Below are 20,345 nucleotides of genomic sequence, written 5' to 3'. Positions count from 1 at the left end.
ACGGGGAGATGCCAGTGCCCTGGCTACCTTTTGATTGCTGGAGCCCCGCTGCCTGGGTTTATCGTTTTCTCTGTCTTGGGCGCGATGCTTTACCTATAGGTCTCTGTTCCTCGTTCTGTAAAATGAAAGCGATAGTAGTACCCGCCTCATAGGATGCTTGCAAGAGTCAGGTGAGGTCGTGCAGGCCAGCACAGTAGCTCACAGAGCCTTGTGCTCACTTTGCTTTCTCCCTCTGTCGCACTAGAGGGTAGTAAAGGCTGCGGGTGCCGCTTTCCAAAGAGTCCTTCCTTGTGTGAGAAAGACATTTGCTTTTCAAAATGACTTGGCTGTGGAAGAGTCATGGTAGTTTTGAGAATGGTGTTTGGCCACAAGATAAAATGCAAAGTCATGATTAAATTGTTTCTTCTGTTTATAGGGAACACGGGTCTGGCTGAGAGAAAATGGCCAGCATTTTCCGAGTACTGTAAACTCCTGCGCAGAGGGCGTCGTGGTCTTCCGGACAGACTATGGTCAGGTGAGAACAAGACCCCCTGCTTCCTGACATCCACTTCTGCTTTCTTTCACTGCAGGGCAAGTGTGCTGTGCATGCGTGTGCACACACACATGCATGCACGCATACACATGCACGTGAGCACATGCACACGCACGCACATACACGTGTGTGTACGTATGCACACGCACACACATACACATGCATGCACACACACACAACTTGAGTTGTTTTTGATGATAAAATCAGAATCGCAGAGGGCATGTGGGTTGTCCATGCTGTGGGTGTGATGGATGTGATACAGCCTCACAAGCAACACAGCAAGTGTCCTAACCAATCTGGGACACGAGAACACTGTAGTTTGTTGGCATCTTTCCTGGGTATCTTTCCCAGCTTCTTTTTTCCAGAATGAGAAACATAGGGTGCAGATAGTAATAGATGAGAACATGTTCAGATGCAGTGATACTTGCCAGTTGATTCCCTTATCGCTCTTTTAAAATTCTCCTCCTCCTGCTCTTCCTCCTCCTCCTCTTCCTCTTCCTCCTCTTCCTCCTCCTCCTTCTCCTTTCCTTCTTTGTGGTGCTGCAGATGGAATTCAGGGCCTCTTCCGTGCTAGACAAGCTCTCAATCTCTGAGCCCCACCCCCAACCCTCTCTTAAAAGTCTTAAACTTTCCTCATTTCTTAGTCTGTTACAGGCTGTGATGTCAGGATGCCATACCATACCATAGGGCGGCTTATAAACAGTAGAGACCTATTTTTCACAGTTCTAGAGGCTGGAAAGGGCAAGGTAGAAGTAGCTGCAAATTCTGTGTCCAGTGAGAGCCCAGCTTCATACAAGACTGACTTCTTGTTTTGTCCTGACGGAGCAGAAAGGGCGAGGCAGGTCTCTTCTACAAAGGCACTAATCCCCTTTGACAGTGCCCCATCCTCTGCACCTAGTTAGTCTACAAAGGTATCAACCCCCAGTTCCACTGCACTGGAGGCTAAGCTGTCAACCCAGGAACTGGGGCAGAGGGTGGCACCAGCTTCAGCCCAGAATGAATGAAAATAAGGACCAAATAAACGAATTTCTCTCAGCTAAGCGCAGGCACTGCTGAAGTGTTTAAGGCCCACATCCGGGTGTGAGCAGTTTTCTGCCTTGCCGATACTCGGTCTGTCTTCCTTCTTACTTCTCAGATGAGAATTTCTTTCCTTTTAGCCCTGAGTTCACTTGTCAAGATTCTACACAAAGGAGAACAGTATTCAAGCCATGTACTTCATTTAACATAACTGGGTTCCTGAAAGCACTGGACACAGCTTTTAATGGAATTGGTTTTTGTTGCTTCCCTTTTTTAAAACTTACTTTCGTGTTTTAAGAAGTCGTGGTGAAGGGTGAGGAAGGGAACATAAGAAAAATTAAGATGTGTTACATACATGTACCAATTCCTCATGATGAGTGTAATTATTATGCACTGCAAACATGTACTAGTGAAAACGAAAACCTTTAAAAAATTTAGGCACAATTATACCCAACATCCATTTTCCCAACTTAACTAGGTCTCCGTGCGCATTTAAGTAGTGAAGGGTATTGACGGTGTTATGATGCAGATCTCCATAACTTCATCCTCTTGCATGTGAAATTCAACACTGATTCCCCTGCTGCTCCTCCAGCCTTGGGTTCCTGCCTTTTCCTGTCTGCCCGCCTTGGTGACCTAGTTACTTCACCGCAGTGCAACCGCGCAGCTTCTGTCCCTCGGTGATGGACGGATTCCACCCAGCACCAAGTCCTTGACGCTCACCGTGCTCTCTGTTCCTGACACCACTCTAGCTGCCCTGTGCGGTCGCAGACACCCTGCTTTGCCTCCCGAGCTGCTGCCTTGGACTTGTGGCCAGCAATGTGTGCCCAGTCAGTGGGCGGTTCTTGGAGCTGTGGAGTGGATGGTCAGGTTATTCTTGGTGGTAGTGACAGCTTGTAGGTCTAGGAAGAATGAACCCAAGGTGATGCAGCCTTAAATGTGAAAGGTGCACTGACCTTTGACCTCTACTCTTAAATCAGTTACTGAATACTTGCATTATGTTACCCAGGTACGCTTCCAAACACAGCAAGTGTAGTTAGTGTGGCGATTTGTGTAGAAACCGCGGAGCTTACCCCATGAGAAAAATAAGCCGAGATGAAAGAATTAAGTGCAGGTTTGGAGCAAGAACTGGTGGAGGTGAGCGTGGTACATGTACCTGTCGTCCCAGTTTCTCAAGAGGCTGAGACGGGATCATGTATCATGTGAGCCTCTTCCTTCAAGGCCAGCCTGGGCAACATAGCAAGACTCTGTCTCAAAAGAAGAAGTGGCCATGGCCAGAAGACTCGGCTCTGGGTTCTTTCTTTACTGACCTACTTTATCTTCTCCTCCTCCTCCACAAGACCAGTGTGGATGGAGCACAGGACCAGAGTCGCCAAGGATTAGGGGCGGCTGGTTACCTGGTCCTGGAGCCGGGGGCAAGGTAGCCTGCTCTTTGACTGTGCTGGGATAGATTCCTGAAGGAATCGGGTCACAGATGTACAGTGGCCGTGTCCTGGTCAAACCTGTGCATGGTAGCTTTTCAAGAGGCGTCACCTCAGTTTGGTAGCTTATTGAAAGGTGGTGAGGGGCAGTCGGTGTTTGTGAGGCACAAAGGCTCAGGTTGGGAAGGTGAAGAAGCTGTGATGATGGGTGGCGATGGTCGCACAGCCCTGTGAATGAACTCAGTGCACCCAGCTGCTGTGAAAGATGCTTAAAACGCTAGTTTTTATGTTTGCCTACAACACAAAGCATTGGTGTTCAAGGTCAGGTGGTAAATGGGCTTTTGTTTCCATCGTTCAGAATAATCCCCGTGATGTTTTTGCTTCCCAGATAGGACCTGTGAGGGTCCATACACGGTTTTCAAAATGGCACATGATGTTTTCCTTTGGTTCAGAGCGCTGCATCTGCAAGAGGAGCCCACACGGGGTATCACTTGCTGCTGCAGGTTCTGCAGGGCGGGCGGCGCCAGAGCCTGGGCGATACTGAGTCACCCGCCTGAGAAGTCGGGGGTAGGACTGGGCCTGACAAACACCTGAGGGCCACATTACCTGCAAGGAAGGCAGAAGTACCCTCAAACCACCAGTACTACTGTTGGGAGACGTGGAGGCGAAGATGAGGAGCAGGGCTTTCTGTAACGCAGGGGTTTTTCTCTGGCCCTGTGAAGCTTGGTCTGGTCTTCTTTTCCATTTTCCACCCTTCCCTTCTTCCCAGCCGCTCTTTGACCTTGAGTGTGGCCAGGAGTGGCGTCGTCTGCAACACAGGAACTCTCAGGTGGATTACAAAGCAGTTTAAAACTCCTGTTCGGCCACATGTGGGATTACACCCGAAATCCCTGCCACTCGGGAAGCTACAGCAGGAGGATAGCAAGTTTGAGGTCAGACTAGGCAACTCAGTGAGACCCTCCCTCGATATGAAAAGGGCTGAGGGTGTAGCTCATGCTCAGGGTCCTGAGTTCAACCCTGCTTTCCGTGTTCGAGACCAAGGAGCCCTGTCTACCCTGAAATGAGACCTCCTGGACACCCGGTAGCGGGAGAGAATTGTGCATTGTCCTCTATGACCTCACAAAAGGGCGCCCTTTCTTTTCCTATTCAGATTGTATGAGAATTTGGGGCTTCCTTTGGGTAGTTGGGGGAAGGATAGAAATAGTTTTAATGTTAACTTCAAACTTTATTTGAACTCTAAAATTTAAACTACTGTTGGTTGAAGCCAGCATAGAGGACCAAAATGAGCTCTGGTGACTCAGAGCTCACATTACTTTCCCTGTGAAATATGTGCAGGTGGGAAAAGCAATGGCCAAGAGACGCTCACGTGCTGTGGCCTGCGGCCGATGTGGCCAGGGTTGGTCAGCCCCCAGCCTGCTTTTCAGAGATGATCCCCGATTTTGACCTGCAAAGATGTGTACCGACCACCAGAAATGTAAATGAGAAGCCTCAGAAGAGGAGCTTTTAAAAAGCATAGCATTCTGCAGAGCACGGATACGGCTGAGAGACCAGCCCTGGCGTCTTTCCCGGCACCTGCAGGAGCGTCATAGCATTGGGCACTGTGTTCTCAGTGAGAATTTTCATTTGGCGAGACTGGGCTTTCTGATTATCTTTTTCTGGAAAGAGTCTCAATTTGATTGCTCTGATACAGCTTAGAATGGTATCACCTTATCTAATTGTATTTTAAAGGGTAGTCATTTAATTTACCCCAGTAAACGTCATCAAGGTTATTATTCTGTGCGATGATTGCATTGGATTTTCAGTCGGGATTATCTTTATTTGGGATCTTTCAAAATATTTACTTGTTGGGGATTTAATTTCCCACACCCAGAAGTACTAATCCTCCTTCATTGTTTTCGCTTTTCATTTGCAACAAGAATAGTTAGATTTGGTTTAAAAAGCTCTTCTCGTTTTATTAATCCACAAACAGCCGCTAGGTCCCCTGGTTCTTCGCAGGCACCCCCACCCCTGCGACAGTGAGGATTCTTTAGGCCATGTGGAGAGCACCGTCCTAATTGTTTCTAATCACTTCTCCCATGGAAGTCCAGCCCTGGCATTTTTAGTCTGACCTCTGGGTTTGACTTGTTGGGGTTACTGGTGTGGGGCTAATTTTGTGAAACCAGACGGTGGGTTCATTAGTGTGGTGACTTTTCCTTACATTTTGGTCATTTTCACACACTCTGCCCTGTCCAGCTGCTGCTCTCCCATCCCCAAGCTTTACCCGAGTCTCTGATTTTTTGGAGGGAATCCCTTGAACACTGTGCAAGTCCCCCTACGGTCCAAGCTCATCTGCGCACACCCGTCTTGCAAAGGAAGCTGCTGGCCTGTTGAATGCCGGCAGGGGCAGGGGGCAGGGGGCAGTGGGCAGAGGCAGCCCCGCTCACGTCCCATTTCAGAGCAGATCCTGCAAGCCATCAGGAGTTGGAAATCTAGAACTCTTCAAACTCGGTGACTCCAACTCTGGATGAGCAGAAGTCGGATCCTACCACAGAGGGGAGGTGCTGATCTCGGATACTTCAGCTGGATTCATTCCGCCCCAAGCCCAGGAATACGTGTGTCTCAGCAGCTAGGAAGCCGCCTTCCAGTCTTCCGGGCTCAGCCAGCTGTTGGGCACCCAGCAGCTGCTGAGTGAGCAGGCCCAGCAAGAGGGACTGTGGGCTCACCCGGCTCCTCCTACGTGGCCGTGGCCCAGACAGGAAACGAGTGAGCAGCAGCTGGCGAGGCCCCCAGGTGGGGCAGCTGGCAGGAGGGGCCCTGGGGTGGCGGGCAGCCTGGGCAGAGCTGCTGGAGGCTGTGTTATAGGGCGTCGAGGAGGACACTAGCCAGAGACAGCGGCACTAAGGGAGTTTGGGGACAACACTTACGATGCCAGAGTAGTGTTATTATACCATGGCCTGGAGCCAGACGCTGGCATAAACAGGCCAGTTTCTTTCTGCTTGGCTGGCCTGGGTGTAATTCCCTTAAATACTCTCTATTTACTGATTTGTTTTCTATCCTCTTCTCAGCTTCTTTCATCTTCTTTTCTTGGTGTGTGAAGAAAAACATTTCCACTTAATAGAAATGGCCTGACCCCCTTTTTCTTCTCAAGAGGAAAAAAACAGGACTAATGCATGTTGGCCCACAATGGTCAAGTCTTGGGTGTCCCTTGTATTGCGGTTACTGCTTCCAGAAAAATAAACCTGTGCATTCAGCTGACCCACATGAAATTGCCACTTTTGGGGGTCAGAGAGAGCTGAATATCAGCAATTCATGTGGTTCAACCTAATTGTCTCTAGGCTGTCTCTCTTAATTGTGTCTCAGTTTGGCTTTCATGTGTTTATGATTTAGAGATGAGTTTTCTGATGGCCCGTGACGGAGTTCAACAACATAGGTTTTTTTGGATTCCCGTTGAGAGCTAGCTTGTATCCTAACACGGTGTACAAAGACCTGGCTTTTGGCGTACACTGCCTGCTCTGATCCTCTTGATGCTGTGCACATGTGATCCCTAACAGCTGTACCATTTGCTGTGGGGTTTTTACTTTCGCTGATGGGTGTGTAAAGGCTTCGCCACGATTAGTCTGTTCTACAAAGGCCTAACTTTACGTTGAAAGAAAACTTAATGCACAAAGGAACTATTTTTTCTTGTTGGATTGGAGCTTGGCCTTTCTTCTACTGTTCTGTGTGTCCCAGTGTTGACTGTAGTAGCTGTGTATGTATATTACTTAAGACTTCCTATTTCGATCATTTTCAAGTGTACAAGTCAGTGTCAGTTAATTACACATGTGATATTGTGCAACAGTATCTGTTTCCTGAGCTCTTCAATTACCCCAAACAAACGCTTTGAGCCAGAGGCTGCGGATTTAGCTCAGTGGCACAGCGCCTGCCTGGCAAGTACGAGGTCATGAGTTCGATTCCCGATACCCGAAAAAACAACAACAAAAAAAGGCTTGGAGCCCACTGAGCCATAACTCTCCTGCAATTTATTTTTAAACTACTTTGCTCTTGGATACCTTTCCTTAAAAACAGCAGTATCTTTGTGGCCTTTGTCTTTTCTTAAGGAATAGACAACGTCCAGAAGACCTTTAGACCCTACTCTGAGCTCTCAGACTGGAGGATACAACAGTCCAGTGCTGCGCAGTCCTGCTGAGCTCTGCGGACCGCTCAGCTCCAGCCATGAGCTATCTGGGCCGGGGTCTCCCCGTGTGGGTGGGTGAAGAACCCCTCTCCATAGGAGGGTTGATCAGCCATCCTAAAAGCAAAGGCGGAAGGAGGGCACGCTGGTGACAAATGACGGGTAATTTTTCAAAAATTGGATGTATTTGCTTCTGTTGAAACCTTTGCAGGGCTCCATCTGTTATTCTTGGACTTCACTGCCATCCAAGCTGGGCGGCTGTATTACAGACAGCACGGAGCTGGGAGCCTTGTGAATTCTTTGTGCCTTTCTCACACTTTGCTTTTGTACCTTTGAAATACCCATCGCTGAGGTATTTAAGCTCGAGCTTAAATACCTTAAATCGCTGAGGGTATTTAAGCTCGAGCTTAAATACCTTAAATCGCTGAGGGTATTTAAGCTTGAGCCTGCAGAGTTTCCCTGAAGCAGAGGACTGCACTCCAGGGCCTAAACGCCACTGGGACTTCCGGTGATGCTTGCAAGGCAGAGCAACTTGTTCAGTTTGGTTCTGAGTTAAAATATTTTTATGCTTTGAAAACCATGTGGTTCTGACTCTACACCTCTTCCAGGAATGTGATTTGGCATCTTGTAGCTGAAAGAGGGAGAGTCAGACGTTTCTGTTAATTTTCACTCTGGGATTATAGAAAAAAGAAGGAGTGGCTTTGCTTGGTCATTAGTATACCTAGCTCCAAAAAAGTGCAATTTTACAAAACTGCAGAGCTCTTTGGGGAAAGGTCACTTATTTCAATGGGGGAGGGGCTCTTGCCCAAGTAGGCCACGCCCCTGGTCCCTGTAACTCAGGCGTGGTACAGTTCTTGCAGAGATGAGTTTGTCTCCCTGCTTCATTCCGGGTGAACATCTGATGCACACTTCTCAGAGAGGCCTTCAGGGCCGCTCCCTGTGGATGAACCACGCCCTGACATCACGTTGCGTGTTTATTTCCTTCTCTCCATGGTCTCTGAGAATAGAGACGCCACTGCTGGAGGAGAGCTGAGTCAGAGTTGCCCATAAGATCAACATGGAACCCAACCATTAACTTGGACTCGGTCCTCATCCAACTCTGTTTGTGACCAGAATCGTGGAAAGAATCAAGCTCGAGAACGGAGGAACCACCGTCCTTCAGCAGCCTGATTGAGACAGGAAATCATCGTCCGTGACAAACACTATGGCTGTGTTTGTGTTCCAGGAATGTGGGCTTCGTGAGACCTTAGCTTGCCAAGGGACACTGTCAGTGTTCAGTTATTCCCCACATTCCCAGGAATGTGTAAAATCCGCTGGCAAAGCCTTGCTGGGCTCTGGGGACTGTTTCCCTGCTCCTTTAGGTGAATCCAGGTTAAGTGGATTAGAATCCAGTTTAATTCAGACTTTTTTTCTTGCTGAGCATGGCTTTTGTTTTTCCACCCCAGCCCCTTGGGGCTGAGCAACTAGGCCCTCGCTGCCCAGCCTCCCCAGTGTGTGAGGAGTGGGTTGGCTCTCCGCTCACAGTATTTCCCGACCCCAGGACGGCTCAAGCCAAGTACACAAACATTAGAGAGAGCAGATGGCTTCTGCCCTGAGTCGTGACCTCCTTTGGAGCCACTTGTTGATCTTCTCCCTAGTGGATGTTCCCGGACTTCGGCATTCTTTTCCCTGCTGGGTCCACTGAATACACTTCTTTTTCCCAGCCCATTAGGATGGTCTGTTTTTTTTTGTTTGTTTTCGTTTTTGTTTTTTTGAGACAGCATTTCGCTATGCAGTTCAGGCTGGCCTTGAGCTCACTTTGTAGCCCAGGCTGGTCTTGAACTCGCAAGGATCCTCCTGCCTCAGACTCCTGAGTGCTGGGATTACAGGCGGGCGCCACCACACCTGGCTAGGTTGGTCTGTTTCCCTGGACTCGTGCGTGCCTCTGACCTGCCCATGCTGCTCATTTTTGGTTGACCGCCTAACTCAAGGCCCAGCCTCTGAGTAGCTTAGCCACCTTGTTCTGGGTGAGCCTGCGACACCTGCAGATGTTCCCTACACAGCAGGACTCCTCGTCTTGCAGTGAGAGTGTCTTGGCACAAAGGGAGGGGCTGATGTCTGGTGCCATGAACCTCCAGTGTTGCTTTGGATTTTGAGGTTAGATCAGCCAGTTAAATTGCTCCTATTGGAAGGTCAGCAAGGTACTATCCAGCATCTTTGGTACCCATGAATACCAAAAATAATCAGCTAATAAATGCTAGATACTTGTTATGGTTTGTGTCTGAGTATCATACACGCAGTCATGGTGCAGGCTCTTAGAGTTTGTGATTGATTCCTGGGTGTGAGTGCTACATCTGCCCAGGGGCAGGTAGTTTGCATACAATGTAAGGGAGAAAAAGAGGCTGCTTGCTCCTCCCTTTTGCTCTTGCTGTTTTTTCTATCTTCCGCCTGTCATGAATGGTTGCCCTCTGCCGTCTGACACTCTGCCTTGGAGCCAGCTCAGTATGAAGTGAAGTCTCCACAAACTGTGAGCTAAATAAACCTTTCCTTCCTTAATTTTGGGTGTCAGGTATTTTGTCTCAGCAATGAGAGAAAAGTAACCAAGACAATACTATGCTCAGATCCCAGTGTAATTACTAGAAGAGAGAAAATAGAAAATGGATTAAATCATACTCATACCTTTTCTTTTAAATGCCTAAATAATATCCCTCTGTTATCAATATCATTTTGTGAGAAATACCATTATGTGAAGACCTTACTGGGGAACAGAGGACTCAGAAATTTGCTATGGGAATGAGACATCCCAGCATTTAATGTTGGGTGGAACTTCAGTAGGAAAAGCAGAGGCACTTTGTTAAATGCAGACGGTTATCTGTGAATGAGTTGTATTCCATTCCAAAAATCCATTGCTAGGCCTGTTACTTAGAGCAAGTTTTTCCAAACACTTAGTAGCATACATGGAAATTGATGAGCCAGCCCATCTGCAAAGACCCAGTTGGGCACCTATAGTGCACCAGAGGGAAGGAGGGCCGAAACCCTCCACTGCCTGAATCTGACTCTATGCTTTCGCGGCTCAATGCAGGCTGTCACAGTGGTGACCTGAGGGCTCCCCATTCTTCCTGTGACCTCCTCCTTGGGGAGCAGGAAGTGAGGAGCAGCCAGCGCTGAGCCATGTCTTGCTCTTGTTTGGTGAGGGAGAGGCCTCACTGGGGCTGGCATTTCAGGTGAGTGAACAGGATGATGTGGTAGGTGCCTGATGGTGACGCCGTTCTACCGGCACCATATTGGTGCGTCCGAATCTCTTCATTCAGTTTAATTCTCACAGTGGCCCTATGAGGAAGGCACCGAGCAGCCGTATTTTAATGATGTGGAAATGGAGCCTCAATATGGTAATAAGTCCAGGAGTCCACACTTGCCAGTGATTGGTGACAGAGATAGCTTCCCTCCAGAGTTTACCATCTTTTCCCGTCCTGCTTTAGTTCCTGCGGAGGGAGGGGAGCTGAGCCGGGTGACACTGACGATAGAGGTTGTAGGCCCTTTGCCTTCTTTGCTCTGTTCGTGTTTGTTTCCCCTGTGGGCCTGGGGACTTGGTGTCCTTGTTCTCTTTCTTGTCAGGACATGTACACTTTGTCTTGAAGTTACTGTTCGGTTTGGCGGGTTCTCATGTCATTTCCTCTGCTCTCTTCGACTTTGCAGTGGCTTTTCTCTTTGTTTTGTTGTTTTATTGCTCTAGGGAATGGAAGGGTCACATTTTTCCTCCCAGGGTTTCAGAGTCTTATGTTCACAGTCTTGCTTCCATGCTGCTCCGCTGGCAGAGGAGCCTTCTGCCCTGGCTGCAGAGTCTAAATTACCAGGGAGCTTTTACCAGGAGCCCTGGTCCTTCCCAGGACAATGAGATCGGAATCTTGGGTGCCGTTCAGCTGTGGTATGATTTTGAGACGCTTCCTGTGTGCTGTGTCATGAGGAGCCAGGTTCAGAGCTATTTTGTAGGCTCAGTAATACAGTCTCAAAACAGCACTGTAAAGTTTTGAAAGTGCACCTTGTGCAAGCTGAACTTAGACGACACCAGTGTTATTCTTGGTTGTTTGACGTCTAGGCCTGATTTTTCCCAGGTAGCTTCTTTTTCTTTTTTTAAAAGATCTTCGTTTTAAAAGGACATCTTTTTAAAAAGGTCCTGTGAAATGTCTTCTGTGCTCTTAAAATTTTTGTAAATACAACTCCCTCTGTTCATCTGTCATTCTGCTCACCCGTTCAACTGACCAACCTTTCACCTAACCAACCAACCATCCACCCACTCACCCATTCATCCCTCTGTCCATCCTCTATCTACCCATCCATCAACCCATCCATTCATCCACCCATCCACTCACCCATTCATCCATCCACCCACCCATCCATCAACCTCCCCATCCGTCCATCAACTCATCCATCCATCCACCCATCCATCCCCGCTTATCTATCCACCCATCCCATCCTATCCACCCACCTGCCCATCTATCCATCCATGCGTCCTTCCACTCACCCATACATCCATTTATCCACCCCACACACACTCATAAATCATCACCTGGCCCTTGTATATAAGAGTCTCTGGCCATCATGCATTCACTCTTCAGCACCTGTGCCTGCTCTGGATCTTTCCAACTCCCCATTTCTTCTTTACCCTCTGTTAGAGTGGGGTACTTGGGCTTAAATGCCCCAAACACAAATGTGGTGTTTCTACCCATGCGATTCTATGTCCAGCGGCTTCATAATCATTAGGGACCTTGTTAAAGATGCAGGTACTCTGGCCCCACTCCAGATGCCCTGAGCCCAATCCCTAGTGAATATGGCACTGGGTTCTGCATTGGTAAAGCCACCCAGAGGGTTCAGTTCACCCTGCAGTTGGAGAACCACTGCCTCTGGGTTCTTACTAGGGAGATCTGGGAGGCGGGTCTTCCTCCTCTTTTCCCCACCCATCTTATTTGCATGCATAAGCCTCAGAGGAGAAGCTTGGTTCTTTCACTTTCTTCTCTCTCCTGAGGTCCTGTAACCCTTTTCCTTCTGTGCCTGAAACAGAGATCACTTTGGAGCACTTCCCCTACCATTTTCTAAGTTAGTGTGAAGCCCTTTCTAATTTGTCTTTAAGGAACTCCTGATGCTTCTTATTTGTATTTGGACTCAGCTTCCCCAAATCCCTTGTATTCCCCAGCCGAGCTGTCCTTACGGGATTTTCAGCAGTCGTCTTTGCATTGAAGTAAGTCAGCTGAATTACACCAACACTTCTGAGGAAAACTTTACCTAGTCCCATCTCAATGGCCTGGAAGGAGGGACCAGGCGTTGGTGGGGTGGGCCTGGGGCAGTGCCCGGGAGAGCCCTCTGAGGGTGGGTGCTGGCGGTGACTTCAGGCCTTGCTACAGTCTGTTAAAACCCTAACCCCAGTGTGATGGGGGGTGGATTCCTGGACAACCCCTCATGAATAGGGAGGCCCACGTGACCTTCTGCGCCCCTCCCACCACACAAGGACACCATGAGAAGGCACCATCCATGAAGCAGAAAACCACTCACCAGACGCACTGTCACCACCTTCATCTTATTAGACTTTCCAGCTTCCACGACTCTGAGAAATAAATGTGTTGTTTCTAAGCTTTCCAGTCATGGCTGTTTGCTCTGGCAGCCTGCAGGACCAAGGCTGCCCCACGTCCTCTGCTCTCTCCCAGGGTCCAACCGTGTCCTCGGGACAGACCACAGTGCCAGCCGCGTGAGGTGCAGGGTCATCGTGGGTCGGTACATCCCAGCACCTGCCACGTTGGAGAGCGAAGAGAGCTTAGGCCCAGTGTGAGCTACTGGTGACTTCTTAGGAATGTGTAGCTGAGGACAGCAGGAAGAGGGTGTCTCTCCAGCTTTTATTCCACCCTGTCTGATTGTGCTACCATTTAAAGGCAACAGGAAATCAGACCCAGAGGTACTGCCAAGGGACTGCACTCACCAAGGCCAGGGATGCTTCCTCTGTCTTTCTGTGTGGTTCAGCGAAGCTGTCTGTGCGACTAAATGCAAATTAGACCTTGTGTTTTAAGCAAAGTGACATGGCGCTTTCTTGACGGCAGCTGTTTGAGCAGAAGTGACATGTGTCAGGGAGAGAGCACGGCCGAGCTCAGTGGTGTGTATGTAATGACTCCCAGGTTTGACGGAACAGGAGCAGCAGGCTGCGGCCTGCAACCACACCCTGTTTTTATGCAGCCTGCGAGCTCAGGATATTTTACATTTTTAAAAGTTTGAAGAAAGTCAGGACTGTTTTATGGCACATGAAATGAGATGAAGTTCCAGTTTAATAGAGTTCTGCTGGCACATTTCCACTCCTCGGCTGCTGTCTGTGAGGACATCTGACACAGTGTCCTTGGCCCGTTACCTTTGCAGCAGTAACGCCATTCAAGAGTCACAGAGCCTAAAGGATCGGCCTCCTGGCCGTAGCCTCAGAAGTGTGCCAGCCCTGGCCTCCTTCCCCCAGTTGCTGCATATGTGGGATCGTGATGCTTGGGCCCCTCAGGAGTGCCCTGTCCTGTCTCTGCGCTGGAATCGCTCGAGAGCGAGGAAATGAGATTCCTGAGCGCAGCCTCCGTGGATGTGAGTGAGCTCAGGGCTGTCGGCTTCCCGCACCCCACCGGCCAAGCCTGCTCTGTGAGCCCTGACGGACTCCTAGATCCATACATTCAGGCCCTGGCTGTTCTGTCCTGGGGGTGCGGGGTAGCATGAACCAGGGCTCCCGTCTCCTGCTGCCCAGGGCAGTGGCTCTCAAAACCCAGTCTGCACTGGGATCCCCTTGCAGGCTTGTTAAAACCACTGAAAGTTTCTGATCAGCTCTCAGGCGGATCCAGAACATGTGCGTTTCTTTTTTTATTTCTTTGGTATATGTTTGCGATGCATAATAATTACGCTCATCCCAGGGAAATGAAACACACACGTATCTCATCTTGATCATTTCTACTTCCTCTTCCCCTCCCCTTCCATCTCCACAAAGGCTACCTCCCTATTTTCTGCCATCTCTTTTCTTTTTCTCTTTATTTATTATTTTGAGGTTTTCATAAGAAACATCTGCTTTTCTAACAAGCTCCCAGGAGCTGTGCACGGTCTGGAAGCCACACTTACAAAAAAGTTTGTAGGGCTTGGCAGGCTTTTTTTTTTTTTTTTTAATGCATGCTCTAAATGAAAGCTTCTGACACACGCAGTCCTACCAAAGTGTGCTCCTTACGAACACGGGTGATCACTCACACGGGCCAAATACCTTTTTGACTCCCACAGCTGCAAAAGAGCCACTCTTCGGCCGTGTTGTGTGAGAAACAAGATATGTAGCCATCTCGATAGCTTCGTTTTAAATACTCACACCTGTCGGGTTAGCCTGTGATTCAGTGGCTTTTTCTGGGTTGGCTTAGTGGAGAGAAACCCCCGCCCTCGGTCCCGGCAGAGGAAAAGTGGAAGAAGCCCTAGTGTTGTGTGTTTTTCCCAGCTAGGACATTTCATGGAGGATCTGTGCCTTCCTGAAGCATTTAAAAAATAAATTGAGTGTGCTCGTGCACACCTAGAAGCTGTAGAATAAGTCCCGGGAAGCCCTAGTGCTTACTGCTAAGATGAAAGAGAAGTTCAGTTGCTAATTTACCATTTAACATGCAAGGCCGATTCATATTTCTCATTTTCAAAGTGAGGTGCTGGGGCTGGGCGTGTGGCTCAGTGGTAGAGCCCTTGCCGTGCGTGCACGAGGCCCTGGGTTTGATGGTCCAGCACCACACACACACACACACACACACACACACACACACATACAGTGAGATGCTGAGGCCAGAGGAGAGAGGTTCTCTATTTAGAAGCTGTTGTTAGAACCCCACCCGTTCTGTAATTAGCCTTATTCCTGATATGCTGTTTTATGTCATTGTTCGTCCTGGGTCTGCAACAGAGAATACCGGACCAAAAGCATACGGTGAGGGTCACCCGCGACCCCTGTGTGGGTTTGTCACAGTCTGCTGTCTCACCCGAGCCCCTGCCCGGATCACAACCTGGGAGCTTGAACAAGACTCTGGGGGCAGGAGATGCCATCTGTAGGACCCTCCACCCTCTTGTTTTGCTTGAATGATCCTTGGATATCTTTGGAGCAACTCTTGGAAGAGTTGTTTGGAATTTGTTTTTAATCTGTGATTATGCATTTTTATGAACTTGTTCAAGATGAAGTGTCCGCAGTATGTCCTGCCATGTGAAAGGTGATTTGAATTATCCCAAAGGATTTTTGAAGGGAAGATAATAATACTCCCCAACGGTTTTTCTAGATGAAGACTATATAGCCAGCTTGGGCAATATCTCACATAAACCTTGAACATTACATTTGTGGATCCAGCACATGGCCTGTATTAGGAGTTGCAAATGCAGTGGCTTTGTTTCCAAGGGGAAAGAACTTTCAAACTAGCTGCTGTTTGGGTGTTCCGAATGGTTCTTGGAGCAATTTTGAAATAATTAATAGTATTCCTGAGGCTTCCAGGGAGGGTAACAGGGTAGATCACCCTGGAGAATTCAGCAAGCATTTCAGTCTCCTGGAATGATCTTCTGTTCCGAAATGAATCCATCTTCCTGCCGTGTCAGAGTTCACAGCGCCCTGCTCCAAGCATCTGCTTCTGCTCCTGCCTGCAGAGCTAATGACAGATGTTAACTGGCCGAGCCCCGAGATAGTCACTCCTGCGACAATGGATCGGAACATATGCTGCCCCCAGTTTCAGGAAGCTTTTGTAACAAAGGACTCCAAAGAGAGCGGGCCTCCAGGGAAAGCTGCCAGCAGGCCTCTGTTAAGGGCAAATCCTGTCCGATTAACCTAATTTCCTTCCCGGAGCAGTGGTAGACCAGCGGGGTTAGAACTGCAGCCGTTTCAGCAACCCCTGCCTTTACTATTCGCTGCTAGGAAATGCACTTTAATTAAGATAGCTCATTTGAAGCATTCATTTGCTTGCTTTATTTTTCTCCACCAGAAAGACTTAATAACCAGCCCTGGGATGTAGGACGTGGCACTCATAGGCACTTGCTGCGGCAGCACTGGGGAGCATAGACGGACGACGCATCCCAAGCCCCACACAGGCCCTGTGTCCCCCATTTGTGATGATGTACATTGCGTAGAGAAAATATTTTTGCCTTTTGAGGAAAGTCATACTCAGAGTAGCCATTATCCACCCGTTACTGTCCTTAATGGAGTTTCATATCTTTTGCAGATGTTCCTTGTAGCTAAAAAAGCTACATTTTAGCACCTAGGATTTGATTGGTTAATAACTTTCATAAGTTTGAGCCATGATCTAAGATGAAAAGGTATAGGTTTTTTTTTTAATTTAAGAGCTTTGTTGTGATATAATTTACACCCTAAACAATTTGCCCAGGGGCTGGGGATTTAGCTCAGCGGCAAAACCGCCTGCCTGGCAAGTGCAAGGTTGTGAGTTCGGTTCCCGGTACCGGAGAAAAACCAAAAAAAAAATTCGCCCACTGAAAATGTACACTTCAGGGCTTTTAACATATTGAAAGAGTAGTGCAATTATCACTACCGTGCATTTGGGGACATTTTCATTATTTAAAAAAGAAACCTTCCACCCCTGAACTCTCACCGCAGCCCTCCCCCTAGCCTGCTCCCGCCACCCCTGCACAGCCCTCTCCATGGCTCTGCTGTTCTGGACATTTCTCATCCACAGAGTCCAACGATGTGTAATCTTTTGTGTCTTGCCTTTTTCATTGCCTTAATGTTCTCAAGATCCACCTGCATTGTGCCGTGTGTTCCACTGTGGTTTTGGTTTTCTTTTTGGAACCGGAAATTGAATTCAGGACCTCTCGCTTGCCAGGCAAGCGCTTGTGCCGCTGAGCTATATCCCTGGCCCTCCACTGTGTTATTTAAAAGAAATAGTCTTTTAAACCTAAGAAAGAAAGAAAAGGACATAACATTAGCCGAGGGGGAAGGGGTGCAGTTCCACGGTAGACCACTCAGTGTTCATAGTGGGTGATACATTTTAATATCTCTAAAAGTGAGGGTGATATTTCGGTGCATAAACTTAAGATCAGAATTATATTTAAGAGCAGTGAAGTAAATGTTTTAAGAAGTAATTTAGATTTTCTCTTAGGCCCTATTTCTTTACAGCGTCATATCTGAAAGTAGGCACAACCTTTCTTCCTTTGTGTTGGTCCATGTCTTCAGTCCACAGCGCCTACACCTGTATGGGGACTTGTTGTGTGTACATAACACATCTTCATTCTTTTTTCACCTCTCCATCCCTTGTTGCTCCTCCCAACTCTTTTGTTCCATTTTGTTTTTTTGAGACAGGATCTTGCTGTGTAGTTCAGGCTATTCTCAAACTCACTATGTAGTCCAGGTTGGCCTTGAACTCGAGACAATCCTCCTGTGTCAGCCTCCCAAGTACTAAGAATACAGGCATGTGCCACCACGCCCAGCTGTCCTTCCAACTCTTGGTTCCTGTCCCATCTGCAAACGGTTACAGTAAATACGCTGTGAGGAGGAAGCCCCGGCAGTGGGTGTTCAGTCCGGATGGGGGCATCAGGTCACATATAGGTTCTTACATGCAAGGTGCGTCAGCTGTTGTCGCCCTGGGTAGGCGAGGAGGGAATGCAGCACAAACTGACTCGGAGGGCTTCAAGTATAGGTGGATGTGACAGCAGGTGGGTGACGGCTTTGGAGAAGAAACAGCCGGCCTCTCCTCTCTGTGCAAGCAGCTATACTCAGCTACACCTGAGAGAGGCCAGGGTTGTTTTACTCCTGCCTCTTCTGCCCAGGCAGGTGAGAGATTGGCAGCAGTATTTCCTGTGGGGGGAAGACTTTGTTATTATCTTGTTATCTTGTTATTATCTTGCAGGGATATACAAGTGGCCATTGCAGGTTTCTTTAACATTTATTTGGCAGCTGTAGAGAGTAGCACTGTGTGTGTGTGTGTGTGTGTGTGTGATGTGTGTGTGTGTGTGTGTGATGTGTGTGTACGTGTGTGTAGGGGCTTACTAGAGATTGAACCAAGAGTCCTCACACTGAGCTACACCCCCAACCCTTTTTATTTATTTGTTTGTTGATGTGAGACAAGTTCTCTCTAAATCACTGAATTACCCAAGCTGCGCTTGAATTTGTGATCCTCCTGCCTCAGCCTCCTAGCACGCTGGGATTATAGGTGTGTGCCACAACACCCAGGAAGCATAGTAGTTTTTATGGAGAGAAGATACAACTTTCAGAAGAGCAATAACATGATATCTGATAATGAACTTTGGATAATAAATTTTTGAGGTTTGCCTTTTAATCTGCCGAGCAGTGGCTCGTGTGAGGACCAGGGCAGGCACCAGGGTTCACTGCTCTACTCCTCCCCTCTCTGTGGCTGCCTAGCAGGAGCTTTGGAGGAATTCCTGGAAGAAATTCTCAGGAGGGTCGTGCAGGTCATTTTAATTCAAGCATTTATTTATTGGGCATTTGTTAAGCTCAGGGAACGGGGCTGCGGGGAGGCAAGGATTTCCAGATCATTTAGTTTGGTTGTGTCATTTTACATGTGACCAGGCTCAGACCAAAGAGCCTTGGTGCAGGTCACATGAGAGAGAAAGCATGCATTGTGAGCAGAGGGGGCTTCGCTTTCATGAATCAGACTCTTTGGGTTTTGCAGCCCAGCTCACGCTTGAGGCAAGCAAAGCAGCCGGGCTAGAAAATGATACAAACCCTGAAGTCACCCTCCAGCTGGTTAAGGAGTCACTGCAGGAATTCAGACTGTTAGAAATTTGATCAGTGCCTGAAAGCCGAAGGCAGACAGTGAGTTAATTTTTTTTTTTTTTTTTTTTTTTGTACTTGCTGCTCAATAAACTCTTGTGAATGAATGTATTTAGAATGAAAGCAAGAACCTCATTAATGAGTTAATGTAACTGACGCACACACTGGGGAAGACGTCTCCAGCCCTGTGATCAAGCCAGCGTGGATGCTCATTTATTGACAGCAGCAAGCAAAACATTCCAGGTGGACGGGAATCTGTTCTTTTTGTTACTTTGTGCCTACAGTGATCTACAGGCTTTGTTTTTACCGTTTTTTCTTTGCCTCCCTCCTCCCTTTCTCCCTCACTTCCTCCCTTTGCTATCCTTCCATCCTTCCATCCATCCAGCCACCATCCACCCATCCTCACCAGTAGCCACAAATCTCTCCTTTTTCAGTCAAATTAACCAGTGCTATCATACTTTTACCTATGAACTCAGACTATTTTTTTTAAAGTTTGCATTGTTTGGTTTGATTTTTCCTAAAGGACCCAGTGCAACAAATAAAAGCAAAATCGTGACGTTGGCCTTGCAGTCCTGAGCAGTCCCAGGAGGCCACAGCCCACAGAGCACGTGCACAGCAGCGTGAGGTGCACATGACCTTGAGCCCCCAGCCTGGCTTTGCGGACTTCGGCAGTGCCCGGGACACTTGGATTTGTCTGAGGCCATTTTGATCCTGTGATCACCACATGACCCAAGTTTCTGGGTTTTAGAATGGCATTTATAAACATCTGCCGATGACCACGTCTCAGTTCATCAACAGAAGCGATTCCAGGGTCTGCCCATCCGGTGACCCAACTTCCTGGGATCAGCTGAAGCTCAGTGGCTCACGGTGACATCCTGAGGCTACTGCTCTGGGGTTAATTGAAACCATTTGATAAAAAGCAAATAACGGTGCAAGGGACTAGCAAAAGTGAAAAGTCACCGCAACACAAAGGCTGCTCTTTCATTCTCTCCCTGAAAGACTTCACGTTCAGAAATGTCAGGGTAATCCCAAGGTACAAACAAAATTTTTACCCTGTCCGCTGTTCTGGTGAAAGCCATGTTACATGTTGGGAAAAGCCTAGCAGTATTTGCTCCCTGCCCACCCAGACTTTTCAGAGCCAGCCCTGGGACATCAGCACAGCCCCAGGGTCGAGCTTAGCAGTTCTCAGCCTTCTCTTCATTGCTTCCCCCTGCCAACGTCCGTTTCAGGCCTTAAACCCTTTCACTGCAAAATCTATTTTATTTTCCTCTGAAAAATTCTTTTTTAAAAGTGTGTCAGCAGCCAGAGGCTGGCATGTTGGTTTTAATGTGTGAAGACGGTCTAAATGAGAACGAGCTGCAGGAGTTCAGAGCGCTCTGCAATAAAGACATCTTTCCCACTATGGCAGGGTCAGGCCCAGTAGACTAATACCGGGAGGGATATTAGCATAGACCAATTAATTTTTCACTTGCCTACATGCATTCTTTTTTGTCTTGTAGAAATTCT

The 20,345-nt window shown here is 48.1% G+C and overlaps 1 protein-coding gene across 1 annotated transcript in view; it reads left to right on the top strand.

Moving 5' to 3' along the window:
- Positions 1-401: 401 nt before the first annotated feature.
- Myo10 (myosin X) overlaps positions 402-20,345 on the top strand; it is a gene marked incomplete in the record, with an annotated part of 159,551 nt that continues 139,607 nt past the window's right edge. Inside the window, 1 exon segment of the mRNA XM_005386137.2 lies at positions 402-514.

The sequence above is a fragment of the Chinchilla lanigera genome, unplaced genomic scaffold (assembly GCF_000276665.1).
Source record: "Chinchilla lanigera isolate Chin_1 unplaced genomic scaffold, ChiLan1.0 scaffold00025, whole genome shotgun sequence".
NCBI lineage: Eukaryota > Metazoa > Chordata > Mammalia > Rodentia > Chinchillidae > Chinchilla > Chinchilla lanigera.
This window is presented reverse-complemented; position numbering and strand designations above follow the sequence as displayed.